This window comes from Rhinolophus sinicus, chromosome 3, assembly GCF_057876585.1.
Source record: "Rhinolophus sinicus isolate RSI-liver-muscle chromosome 3, RSI-T2T, whole genome shotgun sequence".
NCBI lineage: Eukaryota > Metazoa > Chordata > Mammalia > Chiroptera > Rhinolophidae > Rhinolophus > Rhinolophus sinicus.
Genome location: NC_142503.1, coordinates 51230740 through 51256809, shown reverse-complemented (window position 1 = coordinate 51256809; position 26070 = coordinate 51230740). Strand labels below are relative to the sequence as shown.

The 26070-nt window shown below is 37.5% G+C and overlaps 1 long non-coding RNA gene across 2 annotated transcripts; it reads right to left on the bottom strand.

Moving 5' to 3' along the window:
- Positions 1 to 6525: 6525 nt before the first annotated feature.
- On the bottom strand, positions 6526 to 24369 carry LOC141570419 (uncharacterized). 2 transcript variants are annotated; one of them, XR_016020646.1, is made up of 3 exons: positions 24286 to 24369; positions 12291 to 12472; positions 6526 to 9022 (listed from the first exon to the last, which is right to left on the bottom strand). It is a non-coding gene; the product is annotated as an uncharacterized LOC141570419 (long non-coding RNA). The 2 variants fall into 2 exon arrangements; XR_012494425.2 differs by lacking the exon at positions 24286 to 24369 and adding an exon at positions 17281 to 17833.
- Between the last annotated feature and the right edge of the window lie 1701 nt (positions 24370 to 26070).

Below are 26070 nucleotides of genomic sequence, written 5' to 3'. Positions count from 1 at the left end.
ACTTTGGATTTGTGTCAGTGGTCTTCAACTGGAAGCAATTTTGCCCCCAGGGGACATTTAGCAATGTCTAGAGACTTTTTGGATTGTCACCACTTGCTAGTGGGCATGGTTTCTACTGGTATCTCAGGAGCAGAAGCCAGGGATGCTGCTAAACATCCTAATAATGCACAGGACAGCCTCACAACGGGATCAAATATATGGTGATGGAAGGAGAACTGACTCTGGGGTGAACACACAATGTGATATATAGATGATGTAATACAGAATTGTACACCTGAAACCTATGTAACTTTATTAACCATTGTCACCCCAATAAACTTGAATTTTAAAAAAAAGAGTATTATCCAACCCAATATTCCACTATATGGATATATCACATTTTGGTTATTCGTCAGGTGGTGGACATTTGGGCTGTTTACGCTTTTGGGATGTTATGAATAATGTTGCTATGAACATTTGTGTATATGTTTCTGTTAAATATATGTCTTCAGTTATCTTGGGTATATACCTAGGAGTGAAATTGCTAGGTCATATTGTAACCCTGTGCTTAATTTTCTGAGGAACTGCCAACTCTTTTCTATCAGCAGTGTACGAGTGTTACAGTTTCTCCACATACTCACCAAAATGTGTTATTGCCTGTCTTTTTCACTATTGCCGACTTAGTGGTTGTGTGAAGTGGTTTCTTGTGGTCTGCAATGATTTGCTTTGGAACCATCAAAGCAAATGTTAAAACATTGAAAAAAGTAAATAAATTTTTAGTATTATGAAAATAAATCGACCTTATGACTCCTGAAAATGTCTGTGGATCCCATTTTGAAAATGGCTGCAGCAGGGTATTATGGAATACATAACAGGAAGTGATAGCAGAGAGATTTCTTGGGAGTTTACTATGCGCCAGGCACCTTGCCAAGCACTTTCCGAAAATCGAAAATCGTCTCTTACAATCTAATTAACAGTCCTCTAAGGTTGTTACTTTCTTTAGACTCACAGTACAGGTAAGAAAACTGAGGATCAGTGAAGTCAAGCAACTTCCTCAATGTCCCACAAATAATTCCAAAGAAAAGCTTTGAATCTAGAGAGCTGGAGTCCAGTATGCTATGCCCCCTCCCCTAGCATAGTGCAGGCCCTTCCTTCACTCCACCCCCAGCTTTGGGGCAGCAGTAAGGATGGTTTTTGTGATTATTAATTTTCTATCTGGCATACGATTGATGTCTTGAGCTTTTCTGTGACGTGGAGTAATTTACAACTTCTAGGTTCCTTCATTCTTGATCTATTCACTTACATCCCTATTCTACTCCCCCTAACACTTTCTGCTGCACCTGATGAAAATTTTGCTTTCTGGAAAAGAGATAGGCGTGGGGAGACAGGTCATTTAGAGGGAAGCTGACAATCACCAGTCTACATGGCCTTTCTAATACAAAAGAGAGATCCTTCGGCATCTGCTACTGAAGAAACTGGCAGAATTTACAGCCAGGTGCTGGGAGCTCTACTCTCTTTGTGCATGAGTGTACGTCAGCAGTTTCAAAACTCCATCTTCAAGGCTTCACTACTTTTGATTAAGCTTTGATATCTTAAAAATAAAGATGGAACCTCTCCTTAAGACAAATAAAATTAAATAATAATGTTATTTTCCAGAGAAAATACCACTAAGCGGCAATCTGCAATCTATACTGCAGCGTGGGGCTGCAATGGTTTGTTTTGGGGTGTGGTAATGTGTGGAATAGGACAGAGAGAGTGGATAAAAACAGTGACTACTATTGTATTTTTAACCTGTTATATGCCATCTCACCCAGTGCATTGTGTATTCCTTGGGGATGCAATGGTAAACAAGACTGACCCAGACCTTACCCTCAAGCAGCTTACAGTTCAGAGGGAGTAACCTTTACAGATTTAGAAAACAAAAATTTAATTTTAATACTGATAACTGAGAAACGGAAAATACATGTTTCTATAAGAGCAAATAAGTGTGTGGGGGGATGGGGGACGGAATCTAACCTATTATGGAGCGCGTGGTGGCTATGGATATGCATTGTCCATTGTCCAGGTTTCCTGTGTGGGGAGCATAGCTGACTGACAACCCCGGGTACTACCTCGCTGGATCTGTTACCACATTTGGAGCTCAGGCTATGATTCTCCTGAGCTGCAACAGTCCAATGACTAAGGACAGTAAGGATCCTAGTACCAGTCCATGCCTGCAGGACACAGGACTCCTAATGAGCAAATCTGCCTTGGGAATGCCCCATTGGCCTAGCCAAAACTGCCTTAGAATAGTGCTGCAGTCTTTTCCAACCAAATTCTCTTTCCTTCTTCCTCTCCTTCAGACTTTCATTGGAGTGTGAGGCTTTTCCTGGTTACTCTTGCTTCCTCCCTTTTATCTTCCACAGGAATCTCTTCTAATAAATTTCTTGCGTGTCTAATCCTATCTTAGCATTCACTTCTTGGAGGACCTGAGCTAACACAGAAGTTTCCCTAAGAAAGTGCCATTTAAGCTGAGACGTAGAGAAGCAGAAGTTAGATGAAAATTTGAGGGAAGAAAAAGAACGATCCTGAGTTAGACATGAGTTTGGCATAGTGCTCAGCACATGATTAGTGCTCAATAAATATTGTTTGACTAAATGGAATGCAAAGTGCTTTATGCATGGCATATAATTATTCTTCATAAACAGTTTTGCGAAAGGAGTTCTATTATCCCTATTTTACAAATGACAAAATTGAGGATCAGAGCTGAAAAGTAGCTTATCCAAGCTCAGGGAGTAGTTGAAAAGTACAGCTAGGATACAAATTTAGATTTGTTTGTTTCCAAGCCTGTTATTTTTAACTGCTTAACTACCAAATTATAAGTGGCTCCCGTCAGAGGAATGGAAAACAAAAGAAAAAATGCCTGTAATTTGAAAAGAAAAATGCCTGTAATACACATTTTTAAATATTCATGATCCATCTAAAGGCTACTGCTTCTTCTAAAAAACAGGGCAGAGACATCCTGAGTTACCCCAGTGATGTGTATGAAAGTCGTGAGATCACTGGATAGGGTTTCATTAATGGAGTCTGTGTTGTAAGCAGGGTTCTATAGTTAGAGAAACAGAAGGTTCAAAGAAATTCTAGGAAGTTCCTCTTCTTTCAGTAATATCATATGGAGATACACAGATGTGTTTTTAATTAGGAAGGGGTGAATGAAGCCAGACATATAGAATAGAGTTAGATGATTAGTATAGTATTAAAACTCTTCAAACTTACCAACGGCTCATTATCCAATGTGATCCTTTACATGACATAAGTACACTTTGAAAATCATATTTCTGTATGCAATTTGAGAGCATATACTGGCTATTGAGTTGAACAGTGTTCTCGAGAATTCAAAATACACTACTCCATAATTCTATCTCTAATTAATTTATTGGAGAACAATCTCAGTGAATGATTATAGAGTGCTAGAACTAAAACACAGTTTTGCAATTATCCCTGCTCCTCATTTTACATGTAAGAAAACAATGGATCTATTAAAGCTAGAAAAGGAAATAAAATAACAAGTCATTTTAAATAGATTGTCATGTCATTTCAACTTAGATATGGCCTGAGAAGACAGCACAAATTCTAATAAACACACGATTGCAAATTCTACATAAATACATTGTGAATGTAGTTCTTTATTCATTCACCTGGATGGAATGCTTAGAAATTTGAAGTTGAAGTTACTGCCACTGGCTCTCATGCCTTCAGAAATTACTATTAGAAAATATAAATGTGAGTAGCAATTTGGTCACAGTGACAAAATGACTGATTTGGTTAGTGGAGGGTGGTTAATGGAATTTATTGCTTGCTATGATTATAAAAGTAATGAAAGCTTATGGGAGAAATTTTGGAAAATACAGAAAGGTATTAAGAAGGAAAAATAAAAATAAAATTTATAAGATATAGTATAACTAAAGTCTCTGAGCCTAAAAGTTGCCTTTCAAATGGTTAATTTTATAAAGACAAAAATAAGATAATTGTCAATCAATATTTCAATTTTCGTCATCATGAATGATTGTTTAACAAGTATGATTCAATATGGCCCAGATTAGTATCACAGTCTTTAACTTTGTTACTTTGAAAACTAAAGACACACAGTATGAGATAATATTCTATGAGATTCAAAGTAATACATAAATTTGGTGCATGGAAAAGTAATTTACTAGGTAATGAGGATCTAAAAATCTTTCTTAGTGGTAGGTACCAAATACACGGATAGAATAACTGCAATTAAGTGAATCGATTACACACAAAAAAACTGTTTTTTCTCATTGACCCAATAATCATTTTTAAAATGCCATTTGATATTTCTAAGCTGAGTTCTCAAGTTAGGTGGCTATATAGACTTTTCAAGGCTATGTGAAGGTTAACAAATTCTAGGGAAATGTAAAAGAATAAAATCAGTATCACAAACAACTTCTTTACAAAGTTCATCAGTAAGGATTTGTTTCACATTTACTTTCCTTGTTTCTTTTCTTCCTGAGGTTTTCACTCACTAATTCATTTGTTCATTAATTTAATCAGTCATTGAGTCAATCAACAAATGTTTACTGAGTACCCATTATTTGCTGGAGACTTTTCTAGGGCAATAGTTACAAGGACGTCACTACTTGGGAGGTGCAGATGACAGTAATGTCAACTTGAATCGAAGAGACAACTAATTAGAAAGGGAGCCCAAAGTTCAAAACTAAGCAAGCAGTACGTGAACAAGAGTGAACCTCAACAACAGCTAGAAAAGTGTTATCAAGAAATACGGGTTCATTCAAAAATAATCTTTCCTCAAAAGAAAAAGTGAAAAAAAGACTTGGAAGAAAAGTGAACTTATTGTACAGAAAGGTAATTCTCATTAGTATCAGAAGGTAATGCTTCAGTTTCTAAATTTTTCTATTTGTAATTCTGCCTAGCTTTATAATACTCTTCTCTCAATGTCTTCTTAGGAAGTTCCACTCAGAGAATAATTTTTCAGGGTAATGTTAACCAGATGGCTTTTTCTAATCTTCCCCAGAAAAAATGCAAAGTAGAGTTTGAAAGTAACACTGCCACCTACAAGTAAGTACTTTGGGAAAAAAAAAAAAAAAAAGACTAAAATTCCAATCATCTGGGTAGATGTCCAAGCTGCCAGAAATCTAAGAATAAGGCTTTGGAGTGGGGCTTCTGGTTTACAGGAAATAGAAATGTGATTAAAATAAAATAAGAAAAGAAAAATAACTTCCAAGTCTTGGCATCCTTCAAAACCAAAAGTCTATTTGCCTATGTATTTTGTCTCTATATTAGCTACATCTTTCCAGTCATATGAAATCCTTGGCCAAGTTACTTTAATATCTCTACACCTCAGTTTCCTTACCTGCATGGAGATATTATAATAGCATCTACATCTTTGTTGTGAAAATTAAATTCTTAGCATTTATTAAGAATGTTAAACTTCAATTCACATACCGGTCCATTTTATCTCTTTCTGAGTGTTATTAATATGTTTAGCCTTAACAGCTATTAATAGTCAGGACTCCTTTCCTCCCACCACCACCTGCCCCCAACGTTACCAGAACCTTTGTTTTTAGGTGAAATTGAGAATATGCATGACCACTGAGTAAGATACAGTTTCTGATTCACCCTGCATTGTATACCTGGCCACCTCATTACATAAAGATAGAACTCTAAATTGAGGTTCAGCATCAATAATAATAAAGTGGGTCTATAAGAAATATTTACTCAATTGAATTTTTAGATCTTAGTTTAGCACTCACCGAATTAAGTGGGTAGCTCCAAATTCTAAACACATAACAGAGATATATATCTTGATATTAAAATTACACTTAAAAACTTTAGAGGCCAGCTTCTTTTAGGTATGACAGCATGGAAATCATATGAGTTTGATCCCCCAGGCAACAGCTTTATGTTTTGGGGAGGTGGGTAAATGGAACTGAGGGAAAGGAGCTAGAAGGGGTCCTGAATACATCAAATTGTGCCAGTGTACTAGCCAGATGGTGCCACTCTGATATATAATCAATATCACTCCTCAAATCAATCTGAATATCATCCAATCCTTTATTCAACATCTGGAAAGTAGATTTATGTATTTAAAATGAGAGCTAAGAAGTTTTACTGATGCAAGAAAATGATGAAAAGATATCTTTGAATTGAGGTTATAGTTGAATTAAAAAATGAAACATATAAAGATAAAAATACAAAGATATGTTCAGCCATCTGTAGAATGACATCCCTGGAAAAATTTAAATATACTTCAACACCACCTTTTGATAAGGATGTGGAACAGTGAGAAACCTTAAATACTTCAGGTATTTAAAACCACTTTGTTTACAACCAATTTGGAAAACACTATGGCATTTTGAATAAAGTTAAATATGTATATATCTTGCAACCCAGCAATTCTGCTCCTAAGCATATCCCCTAAAGAAATTCTTACCCAGGAGATATGTACAGTTGTGTTAATACCAGCATTGTTTCAAACAGAAAAAAACTGGTAACTCAAATATCCATGGACAAGCAACTGAATAATTAAATTGTATTTTATTAATAAATGGAATGCAACACAGCTGTGAAAGTAAATTACAGCTACATAGATCAACATGGACGAACTTTATATACCTGTATGTTAAGGAAAATGTTTAAAAAGCAAGTTGCAAGAGAAAAGAACTACATGACTCCATTTATATAAAGTTCTAAAACACTCAAAACTAAACAATTTATTATTTAGGGATACATTCATATGTGGTAAAACTATAAAGAAAGCAAGAGAATAATTAATGCAAAATTTAGGGTAACAGATACCCATGGGGAAAGGGAGGAAAAGAGAGGGATAAGAGAGTGGAAGGGCAGAGAGTGGACATAGATTTGTAGCAGTCTATTTCTTAAACTGAGTGGTGGGTACGTGTTCACTTATTATTATTGTTATTTATTATATTTTATGTATAATGGTAAATTTTTAAAAATCAGAAATTATGCAGTGTTAGAGATTTTCAATTAATGTCAGATTTAAAAGTTTTGTAAACATCCAAAATTCAGCCAAGGAATCTGAACATAACCTCAGTGAAGCCTTATAGGAATAAAATATTATCAATATAATCAGTTGTTCAGTAGAACCTCAGTCTTGGAATGATTTATAATCCTTCTGTGGTAAGCACTTTAATTCTGTATATATAAATTCTAGTTTTACAGAATTTCTGGCTACAAAATGAGCCTACCTGACTGCTTGGAATGCACCTAAAAATTTTACTTTATTCTTATCTTTATATTCATGAGGACACGTGAATTAATTTTTTTAGATTATTATTTCTTTATGGAAATGGTCTCCACAAGAAAGCCAATTTTTAGTGTTGGTGTTAGAACTGTAGAAAAAGAGAAACGGCCAAGTTAAGAAGTGGTTCTTAACTAGAAGTTTTATACAAAAACAATACAAGGTCAGACAATTAAGTTTGCGAACTTGTTGCAACCATGTTGCTAACCTTTTTTGATATCAAAGAGATGATTCATTATGAATTTGTACCAACTTGACAAACAGTTAACCAAGTTTACTATTTGGAAGTGCTGAAAAGGCTGCGTGAAAAAGTTAGATGACCTGAACTTTTTGCCAACAATTCATGGCTCTTGCATCGTGACAATGCACCAGCTCACACTGTCTCTTAGGGATGTTTTAGCCAGTAAACAAATAACTGTATTGAAACACCCTCCCTACTCACCTGATCTGGCCCCCCCAATGACTTCCTTCTTTGCCTGAAGATAAAGGAAATATTGAAAGGAAGACATTTTGATGACATTTAGGATATCAGGGGTAACATGACAACAGTTCCGATGGCCATTCCAGAAAAAGAGTTTCAAAATTGCTTTGAAGGGTGGACTAGGCAATGGGGTTGGTGCGTAGCTTCCCAAAGGGAGTACTTCGAAGGCAACCATAGTAATATTCAGCAATGAGGTATTAACACTTTTTCTAGGATGAGTTCACAGACTTGATTGTCTGACCTTCTATTGCAATTTGAAGATTTCTAAAGGTGACAAGATATGTACCCTAAGAATGAAGAGTGACTAAATTACAGAAAGGAGATTATTGCAGGATCGTGCTAAGAAGCAGTAATTCTCTTGATATACCAGCTCACATTTCCAATACCTCAGCAAGATCCCAATCTCAGAAATACATATATTAGGACATCAGACTGAATTATTTTAGCCAACTAATTTTCCTTGCTGTGATTCCATACTCTCTGAGCAACCTGGGATTATAATTCAACTTCCGGTGTTGCTTCCCTATCCAGAGGATGGACAGACCTACCAGATCTGTGCTGGATATTTTCCACTTGCTCAGCATATTCATTCCACCCACCCACTCTGCTTTCTGCTCCACAGGCTGACCTACATGGACTCTATCACCTGATTCTCTTGCCCATTGGGCTTCCTGTTGAGTTGGGCCAACAGAGTCTCAGGGAAAAAAATCAGAGGGAGGGAGAGAAGAGGTTGGGCTATTTATTCCACAGGCTTCTCCCTGTGGTTATTGTAGGCTGGCTGTGTCCATGACTGAAGGTCTCAGCCTTTTTCATATAGCCCTCTCTGTCTCTGGGTTCCAGTCCTTGCTCCTTCCTGTCACTTCTTCAGGCCAGAAAGTCTGACCTTGCGACCCTGTTTTTGCTCCCAGAATATCTGGAAGAGTAATTGTATACAGTCTATCCCCAGGGAAAAACAACAACAACAACAAAAAAAGCCCTCTAACTGACCGATCATGAGCAGTGTACAGAGAATAATGCAAAACATTTCTGTACTTTTTCCGTGAGATGAACTCCATATGAGACAGCATCAGATGGGTGCCACGATCCCTTTTTGCTCTCATTTGCTTCTCTCTTTCCTTTTCTTCTCTTCTGCCTTATCCCCAGGATCCTCTCCATCCAATGTGGTCAAGTTCATGGAGATTCCTGTCCCTATCACAGTCCTATGAGGGCAATGGTGAAACCTCCCAATTCTTTAATTTAATTGATTTAGACCTTTCAGAGTCTTTAGAGTGAAGGACCTACAAAAGAAACACATTTTGAAAACAAGACTGATTTTCTGCAAATATGGCTCTGCATTCATAGTACAACTTGGGTAGATTATTTTCTAAAAGACCTTCTCACCCTGTGTGAAAAGGGAAAGAATGGGTGGAGGGGGAGAAGGGCTGAATGCTGAGAGGGTAGGGAAGATGAGGAAATAATCGAGTCTTGTTCAGGGAGGAGAAGAAAAAGAGGGAGAGCATTTCAGAAACGGAAACAGCATATGGAAGGCCCAAAAGCTAGGAAGCTAGAACATTTGTGAAACTAATATAAGGCCAGTGTAACAGGAGCTTTGCTAACAAGAAAGAGAATGGTTTGTGTGCTAGAGACTGGGAATCAGAGTTAGCAGAGCAGTATGGGTCACATTAAGGAGCTTGATTTTTACCCTAAGTAAAGAAAGGGTGGATTGGGATCAACTATATGGTGATGGAAAGAGAACTGACTCTGGGTGGTGAACACACAATGTGAGATATAGATGATGTACTACAGAACTGTACACCTGAAATCTATGTAACTTTACAAACAAGTGTCACCTCAATAAATTTTAATTTAAAAAAAAGAAAAGAACAGGTGGATTGTTGGGGGAAATATGGTGGAAGGCAAGTTAAGTAAATATTATACAAGTTTTGTTGAGAAACATTGAGAAGCTGGCCCATGCAATCCATTGTACATCATGCTATTTCTTGACCTTCTTGTACTTAATTTTTTAAAAATTTACGTTACCTAAATTATATATGACAATATTCTTAATGTAAACAATTTCAACGATACAAACTGAAAAGTCCCTCTGATTTATAAGCCTTAATAATTCTTGAACCTTCCTCTCAGTTAACTATTACGTATTAGTATTGTTTACATGAACAAATAACAAGAAAACCTGACTATCAATGACCTAAACTAATTTAAATTGATTTGACAGGAAGCTGTAAGCGTTGGTTCAGTATTTCAGTGATGTAAAGATTTTCCCTCATGATGTCAAGATAGCTTCCATAGCTTTAGGCATGGTATCTATCATTCCGGAATTACTGTATAGTTATACATAATTCATTTTCACCATTGTGTGGAATTACATTGTATGTTATACTGCAAGGTATCCATTCACAAGTTAGTGGGCACTTGGGTTATTGCCAATTGGGTGGGGGTGGGAAGGGTTGTTTTGATTTGTTTATATTTTCTGTTTTTATTATTAAAAACATGTGCTATTAATAGTCTTGTACAAGTCTTCTGGTATAAAATTTGCACAGATTTCTCTAGGGTATATACCTAGGACTGGAATTGCAGAGTAATAGAATTTTCACAACTCCATTTTATTTTATTACCCTTTGTGTAAATGGCATTATACAGTACATATTGTTCGGTATCTTACTTTAATTCATTATATAAGCTCGAAGATTTTATCTGTTTTTCTCACTACAAGCCAGAAATGCCCTTCTGTGGGCTAGGCATAAGAGACACCAGGTACCACTGAGGTGGCTTCATCCAATTTCTGTCCAGTAGCCCAATTTCTGTCTCTATCAAGTGACACCAGACAAGCCAATTAAATTCTGTCTTTGAGAACTATAAATGATAGATGAATAAAGAAAGGACAGATTACTCCAGTTTAATTAGTCCAAGTGATACTGAGCAATTTATGATTTTTAGTAATGCTCAAAGTTGCACTAGAATGCTCAAAGTTCCCAATGTAGGGAAATTTGGGACCTGAGGCAAATTTTCTTGTACAAAGCCTCAAACAGAGAAGAAAATTTGTGTGACTCTTCCTTAAAGATAATTGACTGGTGCACTAATCGGTCATTTCTCCCACAGTTACGTAAAAGCTGCCTTGTATCATTTTCTAAGTTCTGCTTTCCTCTCCAACCAGATGCTAACTTCCTCAAGAGAATGTCCTTGTGAGTTCTGTAACCCCTTGCAAAGGGCTAAACATACACAAAACAAGAATTCAATAAATATTTGAGAGGTTGGATAACTTTTTAAAAAAATGTTAATAATTCAACCTAAAACATTTACATATAAAGTAACATATAAAATGTACACAACATAAGTTGGAATTCATGTGCTTTTTCTCCTCTCCTACTCTCAACTATCTCTACCCAAGGATTATCATTATTAACAGTTTGTTATGTGTTTTCTCAGACATTTTTCTATGTACAGACATATTAATTTGTGAGGTTTTTTTCCCTTACATAAAAATGGAATCACATGTTGTTCTGCAACTTGCTTTTTAAAATTAAACATGTCTATTCTTCGTGTGTGTGTGTGTGTGTGTGTGTGTGTGTGTGTGTGTGTGTGTGTGTACCTTATTGTTTTAGATGGCTGCTTAGTTTCCCTCCTATGGTATGGATATATGATAATTTTTTAAAATAACTTTCTATGGTTGAATATTTAGGTAACCTCCAATTTTTCACTATTATGAATAATGCTACAATGAACATCTTGTACATATATTCTTGCACACCTTGGGAGTATTTTTGTGGGCTATGGACCCAAATGTGGAATTACCGGGGAAAGTTACAGTGATGTTTTGAAAAGGACGCTCTGTTAGTAAGGCCTGAATTCTAGGCTTGACTTTGTCACTTCTAATCTGTTACTCTGAGCACGTCACTTCAACTCCCTGAGATTCTATTTCATCTGTAAGAGAAGGAAAGTTTTCAGTATGTTTTATAGGATTGTTGGGAAAATCATGTGACAAAAGTAAAGCTTAATGGTTGATTAATATTAGGTTTCAGTTTAGTTTTCTGTAGACTAGGAGCATTTCCTGAGCCTCTTCATAATCTGCTGAATATCATTAGATGACCTGCCAATTTTCAGTAATCGGGTGAAATGTTCCTCTTTTAAATATAGAATAGGGAACCAAGTAGAAGAATATTATGGAAATGAAGTAGACCAATCAATGCTTTCTGTGGAAATAGGTCTTGTTCTTCAGAAAGATAAATTTAGGATCCCGGAGTTGTTCATCCTTAGAAAAGTATGAGAGTGACCCATAATAACCTCCAAAAACAAATACAAAGACGTCTGCTCTAGAATCCTATAAAGTCATAGGCGGAAAAGTCTAAAAGACTTTTATAATCAAAACAGTCAATTATTAAAGACCTTTAACTGGCTAAAAAAGTACTTGTGCCACTAATCTAGTTATAAAAAGACCTGAGCTTGGATTTGGCTTTACTACCTAACTGGTCTATGAGCAAGTGATAAGCTGTCAGAGGTTTTTGTTCTATTTTGTTTTTGAAAAATGGAGATAACAAAAATACCTACACAATTTTAAAAAATTATATGAAGTACCATACATGAATAAGTCCAGCAGAGATCCTTACAAATAGGGACATTCAGTAGATATAATTGACGTAAAAGGAAGAAAAAGAAAATTCTCATGGAAACGACACTTCAAGGAAGAAATAGCTCTGAGTCCTTGAACCAGGAACCTCCATTTTCCTCACCTGCAAAATGAAGGGTTGAATTAGATCATTTTTAAGGCCCCTTTCCTTCAGACAATAATAAAAATTTAACTTACGTGTATACAATGCTTACTGTATATCAGACACTCTTCTTACTGCCTTATATTTATTTATTCCTTTAGTCTTCACAGCAAACCCATGAGGCTGGTACTACTATTATCATTCCCATTTTATAGATGAGGAAAGTGAGGGACAGAAAGATTGGGAAACTTGCCCAAGATCACCAAGCTAGTGGGGAATAGAGGCAGGGCATTGGGTCTAGGTTGTCTGGCTCCAGAGTTCATGCATTTAACCTTCATTCTGTGACTCTCTGATATATTCAAACACTTGAGTTCTTTGCTTTGTGTTGATATTTGTAGGAAATTTCTTTTCTGGTAGTTTCTGCTTTATTTTATCTTACATGTTTACTGACATACACTTATTTAGAGGTGCTTTATCCTTTTCTGATAAAATATTTAAATACAGAGAAGAATTCATTTTAATTATCTACTGCTGAGTAACAAATTGCCCCAAAACTTAGCAACTTTAAACAGTACACATTTATTATGTCTCATAATTTTTACGGGTCAGAAATTTGAGAGTGGCTTAGCTGTGTGGTTCTGGGTCACGGCCTCTCCTTGAACTTACAGGCAGGTCTGTTGGCCAGAGCTGCATCTGAAGAGGCTGAGAATCTGCTTCTGAGCTCACGCATACGGCTGTTGGTAGGAGATTTGCGATCCTTACCACATGAACCTCTCCATAAGGCTGTTCATATAACTGAGCAGCTGGTCTCCCAGAATGAGAAAATGAGAAGAGAGAGAGAGAGAGAGAGAGAGAGAGAGAGAGAGAGAGAGAGAGAGAGAGAGAGAGAGAGAGAGAGAGAGAAAGGACGCAAGACAGAAGCTCAAGTCTGTCCTAGCTCCTCTCCTAATCTTAGAGGTGACATTCTATCACTTCTGCCATATTCTGTTTGTTAGAAGCAAGTCACCAAGTGTAGCCGAAACTCAAGGGGAGGGAAATTAAGCTCCATCTACTGAGGGGAGGCCTATCAAAGAATACATGAACATATTTTTAAAACCACAATAAGAACAAAGAAGAATATAACTAAGAGTAGTGTACTCATTGCCCCAAAGTGGCAATTATTACCTTACCTTATTTTTCTCATGAACACTTTCAATTCAAAAGAATTAGAAATAACATCTTTGTTTCAATCCCTTTCCTATTCTCCAGAGGCAACAAGTATAGGATTGTATGGCATATCTTTCCTGTCTTTTTCATTCTTTTATATACATTTAAATATAGTGAAAACAATGTCTAGCAATGTTTTGTGAGTTTTAAATTTATTCATAGATGGTATCCTACTTACATATTCTTCAGCTTGCACTTTTTATTCCATGTTGTTTTTGAGATTTATGTATGCTGACATATTTAGACCTAGTTTAATATTACACTGTATAAATAAACCACTTTCAATTCATCTATTGGTGGAGGTTTTTTCCTAAATTGTAAATCACTATTATAATCAGTGCTGCACGAAATAGCTTTATTCATGTTTCCTCGTGCATACATGCGAGAATCTCTCTAGAGCAGTGTTTCCACATATTTTGACCCCAAGCCACAATGAGAAGTTTGTTATCATGACTAAACTATATCTCATTGTGACCATTTATATATATGTGTAACTAAAACCAAAGTTTCATGAAACAGTATTATCCTTTCTATAAATAATGACCTGATATCACCTATTTTAAACCTATGTTCGTTTAAATTGATAGCTGAAAGCCACAAAATTGATTTCTGGAGCCACTATTGGGTCTCCATCTGCAGTTTGCAATCTTCTAGGTCTACATCTAGCTGTTATGGTATGTGCAGTTTATGGCAGTTTGAACTCTACAAGTTACTGCTAATCTGCTTTTCATAGTAGTTGTACCACTTTGCACTCCTCCCAGCGGCGTAAGAGAGTTCCTTTCGCCTACATTGACAGCCACATTCAATATTGTCACATTTTTCATTTTTGCCAGTCTCATTATTGGGTCTTACTTAAGGATTGGATGAAAGCAGACCTGCATGAATTATTTTGTTTTTGTTTGGGTGGCACAAGTGTAATGGGAGGATTCTCCTAAGCTTGTCCTCGTGGCTGCGGTGTGTCATTACTGAGTCCGTTGGAAAACGTAGTAACTGAAGGGAGAAAGGAAGCACTACGGAGGCATCCCTCGGAGAAATCACAGGAGCCTCTGTAACAGAGCCAGACCCATGTGCCATGGCTCGCTCCGTTTCCAAGGAAGCCACGTCCCCATCACCACTTCCCCCCAGCCCTCTATTCTCCAAGGCCTCCCTGATATTCAGCAACAACTTCTCCTGCTGCACAGAGAACACGAGGCCATCACAGAAACACTCTGCTCAAGCTTATCTTTCATCTATAAACTTACCAATACCTTCTTCCATGACCTCTACTTTTAGCCTATCCCAGAGCAAGTGGTAACCTTCTTCCTGCCCAAGGCTAATTTTTCCACCCCAGGGCTGAGGTCTGTCCCCTCCCATCCTTGGAGGGCTCATGCTTCATAAATGAATCCCTGTTTTCCTCTCTCTTTAACACCTCCCGGCCACCTCATCCTAAACCTCTCAGGCACACTCGCGGCTTCCCTTCCTGAATAAGGTCTTCCTCCATTCCTTGTTCCTCTCTGACTTTTACTTATCCTCAAATATCACGTCCTCAGAGAAGCATTTCCTTTCATGCACACTGCCTATCCTTTTCCTTCAGGGCACTGATCAAGTTTTTCTTTATATTCTTATTTGTGGGTCTCTCTCCCCTACTCTGCAGTCATCTCCAAGAAGTCAGGGACCTTGTCTCCCCAACACCTAAAAGAGCGATGAGGCACTCCGAGCATACTGGTTTAGAAAATACATGACTTCAGCCCCACTCTTCTACTCAACACTCCTACACCAGATGGCTATTTAGAAATGAAAAGCCAGTCACAGCCCACCCCAGCTTAAAAAACACTGTTGATTTTTCAAGATGGAGTAAAGTTCACTCTACTTAGCACAGCATAAAATGGTTCTGTGAAAACTGCTCGCCCCTCCCCCCAACGCAAGACAAAAACCACAACTTCTAACAAAGGAAGCAGAAGAGGAAAACTCAAATCAGCTAATATTATTAATAGCTGGCAGCCCTGGTAAAAGAAATCGTAGAGGATGAGTTTAGAATCCATAGATAAAATGGGCTATACAGTTACGTATTTCTAAATTTCATCCTGTTGTTGTTTTCCTCGTGCTCATTTTCTTTCACCAGAAAACTTTTACCTATTGTTCCAAAGGGAAGGAAATCTAACATTTCATGGAGCACTTACCATATGGCAGACATCAGGCTACATTCTTTATTTACTTTATCCTATTTAATGTCATTTTCTTCAAAACCCAGAATATGTATCACCTCCCTTTCAAAAATAAAATGACCAAGGCCAAAAATATCCACTACATCAAGGAAAATGAAATGTTCTGGTGATTTCCACATTACAAGAAAGTGCAAAAGGATTGTACAATATATATGCTTTTAGTCATATTAGGTCACGGGTCATCTCTGACCTGCGTGATACTGCTAAGTGCCAATCTTCCACATAAAGTCCTCTCCCATCTCTATTTCTCTCTTCCTTCTCTCTTGTCCTTCTCTTCCTCTTGACTTGCTCCTTTTTTGCTTGCTCTCACTTAATTCCATTGCTTTCTCTTTTTTTTTTCCATTTCTCTCTCTGCCTATCTCTTAAGCCCATCAACAGCTTCGTTGTTGCCTTTTAGACCAGCAAGGTTACTGACTACTTGTCTAAGCCCAAGTGAAAGCGCACAGGAAGGAAGGCTTTTTTAAATTCCTGGGCTAGAATTACAACAGAAACAATGATGTTGCAATAACAATATGTGACCCAAAGAGATAAAGTCATACACTCTAGCCAAGGATTCAACTTCTAATATGCAGGGGGAAATTGCCCACTGAGCTCTTTGTGAGGTTCTTAATCATGCCTGATAATACTCATGTTTCCATTTTGAAAAAAATAGGAAGAAAGAAAGAAAGAAAGAACCTGTAACCAGAAGACATTAGCATTTTATCAGCATGTGAGAAGTGGTAGAGGGAGATTTCCCTGAGACCTGGAAAGTAAGAATAGAAGCAAAAGAAAGAAGCCTTTAAAGGACAGAGATTTAGGATGTGGAAATCTAAAAGTAGCACATCACGTGAAAAATTCAAGATGACACTGGTGGTCGTAAAATTCTGCCATTCATTAGATCCAGAGAATCCCGAGGCTGCTTTGGAAAACCAAAACTAGATTATTAATCCAGGAAATGTGATACTCTAAGTGTTTAAATCAAAGCTGGCACAACAGGTGCCCTTCATTTTGACGCTTTCTGGTTCTCCACATTCAGGCAAACAAGAAGAAACCAAGAGGATAAATCATTCTCTCAGTTCACTTTCAAGAAAAAGGTATTCGTTTCTTTGCAAAAGTTTTCAAGTGCTTTCTGAATACTAGACTCCATGTTTAAACAAACCAAATCTTGGAAATCAAGCAGATGCTATAAATCATCAAAATGGCTCCCTGATCCCCCATCTCCCAGACAAACAAACAGGCATTAAAAGAAAATTAGTGTTGAAGAACAGAGCTAGTGGGTAGGTGGTTTATAGACTGTGGGCTGATGATCTGACAACATTTTAGCACAGAACTTTGCTGACTGGCAAAAAGCAATGAGTTGCTAAACACTGAGAGATTGTTACAAGGGAGAAGGTATTGTTTCCCAGAAATAGGGGCAGTGGTTTAAAACTATAGCCTTACCACTTTCAGGATCGGCAGCTCCTGAGGAGGTATCTTTCCTTGATGAAAAGCATTTAGATTCCTGCCAGGAACCACCGCTCCTCTTCAACAGACTCCTACCACCATGAATTAATCACAGCTCTTGTTGGCTCATTAAGTCTTGGCGTCATTTTGATGCATATATTATGGTAATGATACATACAAAGCTGCAATACTCAATCTCTGCTTATAGGATTTTAAGGCCATGCTTTGGAGATGAGAAACTGAATCATCCAATTGATTCAGGAAATGAGTTCATTGACCTTTTGCAGAGTCATTGGAGGAAAGAAAAAGAGAGGGCCAATCCCCTGGGGCTTAAGTCTCAAGGGAACTCTCAGCAATCCACTATGCTTTTAAGAATAAAATAGTAATGGTAGTCATAAGGAAATTTTACAAATTGCATGACAAACATTTCTTTTTTGGCTAACTGCATGTAACTGGTCAATTGAATAAGCTGGACTCAGTCAGGGGCAAAAGAAAATAACTTGACTCTTTTTCTCTACTATTCTTTCAAACCTCTGTCAATTTATTCTCAATTCTTGGATGAAATCTTAGGCAGAGACCCTAGCTTTTCTGGTCATGTTCATGTTTTAAAAAAGCTCAGTATCATCTAATATTAAAATATTATGCTCTCATTTGATTCAGAGTTCTTTCATGCCTCCATCCTCCTCCCTCCATCCTCAGACCTGAATCAAGCTTGTGAGCCCCAAATGGGAAAGGCCAGGGTAGGTTTGTGTGGCCTGGAGGGGCTAAAGTGGGGATGTTCCTTCTTCCTAGATGCCACTCCTACACTTTGCAACTGCTCGTGACTATTCTATGGTTCTGTCAGTGGAGGAAGTGGATTAGAGGACAAAGGCAGTGTTCTCTGGCTGGTGCAGTGGACTTTCTGAGTTCCCACTTTTCGTTTCCTTTCATAGAAAATGATTTCAGGCTGACTACTGCTTTCTCCACCACTTCCCACTCCAACTACCACATCTCAGCTTGAAGCTTTAAATGTCCCATCACCAACCTTTAGAAAGACGGTTTTGGTGGGGTCCCTTTAAAGATGACCAAAATCCAGCTTTTTTTTATGTAATCCATAGGCAGCCCACAGGAAATCTATGTTTGCGTCCTCACACCCTTATTTCCAACTGTATTAATCAAGATTCTCCAGAGAAACAGAACAAATAGGATACAGAGATATCTATATAGATATGGATATGGATAGAGATAACTATAGAATTTTATTATAAGGAATTGGCTCACATAATTATGGAGGCTGGGAAGTCCCAACATCTGCAGTCAACAAGCTGGAGACCCAGGACAGCTGACAGAGCAGTTCTATTCTGAAGGTGGTAGGCTAGAGACCCAGGAAGAATCGATATTTCAATTCAAAGTGACTGCCAGTTCAAAGGCAGTCAGGCAGGAGAAATTCTCCCTTACTCCTGGGAGAGTCAGCCTTTTTGCTCTTTTCAGACTTTCAACTGACTGGATGGGGCCCAACCACATTAGGGAGGGCAATCTGTTTTACTCAGTCTCCTATTCAAATATTAATCTTATCCAGAAACACCCTCACAGACATGCCCAGAATAATGTTGGACCAAATATCTGGCCATCCGTGGCCCAGTAAAATTGACACATAAAATTAACCATCACACCAACTCTATTCACCATGTCAACATAGTTCCAAGCCTCTTCCCATTTAGATGTTTTTAGATGTGGGACAGGTATTAATTCCTATTTCCTCCCAATCACATTTCAGGCTCTGGAGCCTCCCTCATCTACCCTTAGATGTGGGTGTGAAGTGCCCCGTCCTCTGCAGGGGGTTGCTACACGAAACACTATCCCCCTCTCCCACCTGACAGCACAGGTATAAGATAACTCCATGGAGAGTTTAGTTTAGCCCCAGGTTGACGTGAAACCTCAAATCCATGTGTCGTGCGGGGAGGCCTGCGGGGTCTCTGCTCCTGCTCCCCATACAAGAACGCAGGACATGGTGAGGCCAAAAAGGAACACCCACGGAGCCATAGGTAGGGGAGTCATACCACTACGGTCTCACTGGAGGCTGGGTTCACTGGACGTGCGACCTGCTGTCCGTTTTCTGCAACCGACCCGACGACTCTCCTCCACTCTCCTCGACTCTCCTCTGCTCTCCTCCGTAGCCGCAGCAGTTATATTAGTGACCAATGGCTCAATGGCTACAGCTGACGGCCAATCAGCCACAGCTGATGGCCATCTACTACCCGAGCCAGCACCCCTCCACGTGAGGCCGAGAGCCTGTAAACTACTTTCTGGGGCTCTGCCCCCACACTATGGTAGAGTAACCAGCATGCCCACAGTAGCCGGGAGTCAACCCAATCTCTTCAATGTTTTCAGGTCCAGGTATGACTCAGGTTTCCCCCAGAATCCCTCCTACTCCTCTTCACCCTCCAATCCTGCCATCAGGAATAGGCTCCCTTAACTTCAAGTCTGAGTCATTGATCTGGCTAGAATGAAAACAGCTCCCAAATCCTACTGCTCTAAATAAAATCTAACTCTCCACATGTGGATTTTTAGTCGTTAGTACTATGAGAAGCAAATGTATTTTTGTTCTTCATGAATCTCATATTCATTCAGTGAACAAATATTTATTAAGCACTTAATGTGTTCAATGCTGGAGAAATACAGGATAGGAAACTATTATCTGCTTTCAAGGAGTCATATTCTGGTGGGTTACAGATGACCATGCTGCAAATACTCAATAGATGTAAGTTCCAAAGAGCCAGGATTACTCTGCAAAAACCCTTAAACTGGATCAATTAGGATGGTCTTAATTGACAGACTGCTTATTCCCATGAAACTGGAGCGGCCAGGGATTGATCAGGTTTTGTGAAGCTATAAACTTGCACAATTTGGGAGCTGACTTTAAGAAAATAAATACCATAAATTATGCCTTTATACTTGACAATAATCATGACACCATGTAAGCACGTTACCAAGGCCGTTCCAGGACTCGTGCAAGTGAGGGGCCCTTAAGCTGAAATTTCACTGGCTTCATCCACATTTGTCTCAAGACTCAATCCATTTCCGAAAGTATTAGACCCTTAAGAACCTCTCTAGTTTGTATAATAGTAAATTTGGGCTCCACAATCCGACAGACATATATTCGAGTTAGCCTCTACCAGATACTTACTGTCTATTTTGGGGAGTTACTTAAATTCTCTAAGCCTCTATTTTCTATATTAATAGACCCACTTCATATGATAGTTGCAAAGATTAAAATATATAAGCATGTAAAACATTTTAACACAGTTCATAATTAGTGCTCAGTGTTAGCTATTACTACCTATTATAAAATCTGAAGTATCTGAACGCTGTCCCTGTATTTGCCTTTTCAAAACCCCCAGATCCTACCTCTTTCCCTAGAAATTGACAGAGAGAATTGCTCTGCCCTTCAGCCAAGAGGGTCTTGACTTCACTTTTGCAGAGCTTAACAATATAACTAGATAGTCATATAATACAAGCATCTAAACAATAAATACACATGTGGCAATAAGGAATAATTTCCTTATAAAGTTTCTAAAACACACACACATGTAGTGGTTTATTTTAAGGCCATGTTAATTTCAGCAAAAATTTCAGTTAGCCATATGACTGAGGAGGTATTAAATTGGATAATAGAATATATCTGCTCTTCTTTTTGACAATTTCAGCTTTTATAATATCACGCCTAAAACAAAAGGAGAAAAACAAAGTTGATTTGGTTTTCGAAGTCAGACTCACCAGATATGAGGTCATATTTCCTGAAACATCAATGAAAAGAGGGTGTTTGGGTTTTCAGATGTGTTGGCTCAATACAAACACAGCTATATTCAACAACATCAAACTTAGCCATATTTAGCCTATCCATCCTTAGTATAAATGCATTTCTTAAAACATGGTCCTTATTGCAATATTTTGTACTATGTTTAATTCTCAATATGTTCTGAGATATAAGTTATAACCAAGCTTTAATTCTAAATGAAAAAAAAAACAGTTTTAAGATATATCTCTGCAACTGCAATATAGAATTTGCAAGTTAATTCAGAAAGTATTAGGTTTTTGTTGTTTAAATTTTCTTATTGTGAAATATGGCATACCTTCATAAAAATATATATATGTGTATGAGCTGTTTAAAAAAGAATAATAAAAGAATAGCTATGTACCTACCATCCATCTTCAGAAATAGAGTATTACCTGTACTTTAGAAGGTTCCTTTGTATCTCTCCCTCATAGTATCCCCCATTCTGACCACCCCGTATGTTGAAACTTGTTAATTATTTCTTGCTTCTATTAGTTGCTTTATCACACATGTGTGTCCTTAAACAATATGTGTAATTTTGCCTGTGTTTCCAATTTATGTAAATGGAGTGATATATAATAGGCTTGTGTGATTTGCTTTTTTGTTCAATATGTTTTTGAGATTTATCGTCCATTGACATACGAAGCTGTAATTCATTGTTTTGCTACTCTTTAGCATTCCATTATATGAGTAGACCACGAGTCATTTTCCATTCTAGTACTGATGGATATTTGGGCAGTTTGCTGTTTTGTTTTTTTTTTGTCTCTTTATGAACAAGGCTGCTGTGAACATTTTTATTCACATCTCCTGGTGTACATGTGTACAAGTTTCTCTAGAATATAAACCTAGAAGTGGAGAGTTTTAGTATTCATGAAAATAGTTAGGTTAAAAAATCAAAGCAATGCTAAACCACAGTAGTCACAGAACATACATTTGATGATGATGATGATATCCTTTATGTATTATGGGACAACAGGGAGAGTTCACGCTTTGTTCAGTAGTTCTGGCTTCAAAACATTACTTAATATCACCAAACTCACAGGAAGAAACTCCAAGAAACCTAACACAAGTCTCCAGAATTTTCCAGATATGAGACAAGAGCTAAGAGGATGGAAGACTCAATGAAGTGTTTTACCAAGTGATGGCTAATGTTTAAGTAATCTATAAAGAACTGAAGTCTGACTACTGCATCAACACGAATACGGGCAGCACAGGAGCAAGACAGCTTGACTTCTTAACTGTCTCTATTTATAGAAGGCTGTGTGATCTTTGACAAATCAGGTAAATCTCACTGGGTCTCAGGTTTCATGTTCATAAAATATGAAGTTTGGATTCAATGACCTTTGGGTTACTTGCAGCTGTAAAATTCTGATTCAGTGATTGCAAAATACTTTTGGAAATGACAGCTTTGCTCGCCCCTTAGTGGTGTCGGCTGGTCTTGCAACTAGAGAAACCAGCTTAAAATGGTGGTATTGCCTCTGAAAAACGTCCCTGCACAATTTATTTGAGGTGTTATAAATAAAAGGTATGAACATTTAAAGGAAGATTTTTGTGAGGTTACTGAAATTTTTGAAAACATGTACTTAAATAAAAAGTTATTTTTTCTCACTGACAAAAATTTATATCTGGTTTTAACAATCATGTTTTTGAGCTGTACACTCGTAAGTTTTGCAGTTATTTTCTGTAAATGCAACTCACTTTAAATACAAAATGAGAAATAAAAGGTTCTATTTCCTTCCTCCAAGATGGAAAACAATTAATTAATGCATCACCCTTCTACTAAATTAATGCCATTAATCTTTATCCAAGTAGATATAAGACTGGAAAATAACTGAGGATTAAATAAAATAAGTTATATAGTACTCAGCCCATAGTAGCCATTCAATACAGGTTAAATGACTATGAATCTGAATCTGAAAAAAAACAATGCTTTTTTTTCAACTGGAGCCTGAATTGTCTAGTGGATTGAAAGCAAAAGAGAATGGCATTGATCCACCTTAAGACTCTTGGAAACAGACTTAACCACTTTAAGACTGAGTTTCTCTATTTGCAAAGAGGGAATAAAATTCTTGATGCCTGTTTAAATGGCAGAGGACATCATAAAGATTAGAGAGTTGAATGGTGTTAAAAAAATATCATGTTCTTTAGAAGAGGAGTGTTATGTAAAGACTCAGTTCAATATTATCAGAAACTGGCTACAAGGCCACAATGAAATGCACTTCATGCCATTTTTGAAATAGAGTATAAAATTGCAACAAGAAAAATAACCCTTCTTACCAAACTATAAAATGTCATTTTTCTTCAAAGAAAGGAAAATAAGAAAAATGAAGACTTCTACCTTTGAATTTAAAAACAAAATCAATATATAAAAGAAAAGAATCAAGTTCTGAGTCCTGAATGTTTTAGTTCTTTAAGAATTTATTGAATAAATTAAAAATAAGTTTAATTATATATAAATCTTTTGACAAGGTTTGACTCTTTTTTTCTATTATTGTTGCCTTTTGAACAGTAGAGCTACCTTGAGAAATCTTTTCCTATGCTCTCTTATCTATTCACTTGATTTTTCATAAAGACAAGCCCAACTGAGGGGGGAAAATGAACTTCAAATCAGAGAAACTAAATTTTAGCTCTGGCTTTGCTTTGCCTCTTAAACTATAAGTGACTTTAGGCAAGCCACTCAGCTCTCTGAGACTTATTCTTTTCTATAAAATGGGGGTTTTGATAACAGCAATACCTCTCTGACAGTGCTGCTCTGATTAAGTAAGTAAGTAAGTGTAATGATTAAGTAAGAATGTGTAAATTCTCTTTAGAGACTGGAAAATTATGTCTAAATGTTGATGATTATTTTTTATACCTTTTTTTTTTGTCTATACAAATCTATCAATCATGTCTTCATCAATTACCAACTCTTGATAATTTTACCCCAAAATGCTCATATCCAGCTTCCTCTATATTCCCACAGCTTTGCCAAACGTTCCACAAGGACATTTTCATTCACCACTTCATCACCCCCCTAAACCCTACCCCTGAGTATCATCCGGCTCCAATCAAAACTACTCCACCACCAGGGTGAAATTTCTTATGTGTAAATGTAATCGATCGTGTCCTTCTAATGCTCAGTATTCTTTACGGCTCCTAACCACCTACAGAATAAAATCTCAATTCCTTCACCATCCAGCCCTGCCTACCTGTTCAGCTTCATCTTCTGCTGGTCCTTTCTTACACTTCACAGACACATTAATTCCATGATTGTGTTTCCTTCCTGCCTTGAGGCATTTGCACATTTATTCCTCCTGCCTAAAATGTTCTCCTCCTCCCACTCAGCAAATCCAGCACATTTTTTTTTTCTTTCTGCAGAATCTTCTCATTTATTGCTGGCAAAAGCCTACTTACTCTTTATGTCTTAGTTCAAAATGTCTCCCTTTCACATGCTCCCTTTCCACTTTGTTTGAATCTTCTTTATTATTTTCACTGTACTTGCTGTGCCTCTTTCAGACTGTTGATTCCTAAAGAGGGTTGATTGTGTCTTTTCATGTTGCTATCTCCAGTGGCTAGCACAATGCCTGCACCTCGTACACACTTAACAATTTTTGTTGTATGGATGAATATTTTCCAGTATTCTTAGCCCCTGGACTGATTTCATTTTACAAATTTTACGTATCTATTTTTACACATGTTCATCATTTATGTATACAGTTTAGCATCCTTTTTTTAGTGTCGTGTAAGTAGTTACAACAACCTTACCTTGGGACATCATTACTGTATCCAATACCTTATTGCTTAAGTTAGGGCTTTTAAAAATAGAAGGAACAAAGAATTACTCAAGGTAACTCAAGGGGAGTGTTGGGGGCAGGGGTTGTTTCCAAAACGCGGAGTTGATATTATGGGCATCCAAGCACAGGCAGCCTCATGGGAAATGATGCGGGCACAGAGCAGCTTCTTGGTCTGCTGTCAGGTCTTCACATTTGTTTCTACATTTGCTCTTCTCCTTCTCTCCCAGCTCCTCCTAGTTTCAATTTCCTGATAACTTGCCCATGAACTTTGGCTACCGTTCAAGTCCCCATCAGTCTTTCACCCTTTGCTTCCACTCCTTCTTCTCTTTTCTCAAATTTCAGATCCACAAGAGGGGACTTGAATAGACATGGCTCACCTACTTGGGCCAAGCCACATTCATGCATTCATTTATGAAATATTTATAGAATGCCTGATAGATGCAGACATTTTCCTAGATGCTGGGTGAAAGCAGTGGGAGAGACAAATAAAAATATCTGCGTCATGGAGTTTACATTCTATTAGCCACAGACAAGTCACTGATTGGGCAATCCCTCAGCCAGATATCACCTTTCAGCACCATCATCATGTGGTCCAAAACCTGGCCACCTGGTCAGCAAAAAAATGAGCAGGGAAGATTCCCCAGAAGGAGATGTGGGCAGGCATAGAGGGAGTTCAGGGCAATTTTGCTTTGTCTTCTCTTTATTACTCAGATTCCCTACTTTATTCGCCTTTACTTCCTACATGTCTTATATATGGTTTTAAAAATATTATTTTACCTTCTTTGGTCTATTCAAGGCCACCATGGTATTTCAATGTATTCTTACATCTAAGCATGTGTAATCTTGAAAGTCATTTGAAAAATTTTGCTTTAAAGAAAATCTAGAGTTTGTGATGTTTTTTAATGACTTAAAAGTATATCCCAAGGCAGGATGGACAACCTTTTACTCTTAATTCCAATGTATCAGCTCACTTTGCAAGTGCTAGCTATCATTATTGCCGTATATACCTATCTATAGTTGTGGAAAAAAAGAAATACTTTAGAAACCTTTAGTAACAAACCCTCAACTCCATTAAAGTCCATCTTTCTGTGTGAGTCTACCTGTCTTTTGGGAATCACTGTGTACATGTGCACAAGTGTGTGTGTGTGTGTGCACAAGTCTATGTAGCATATTATTCTTGCCGTCCTTTGATGGTTCCAT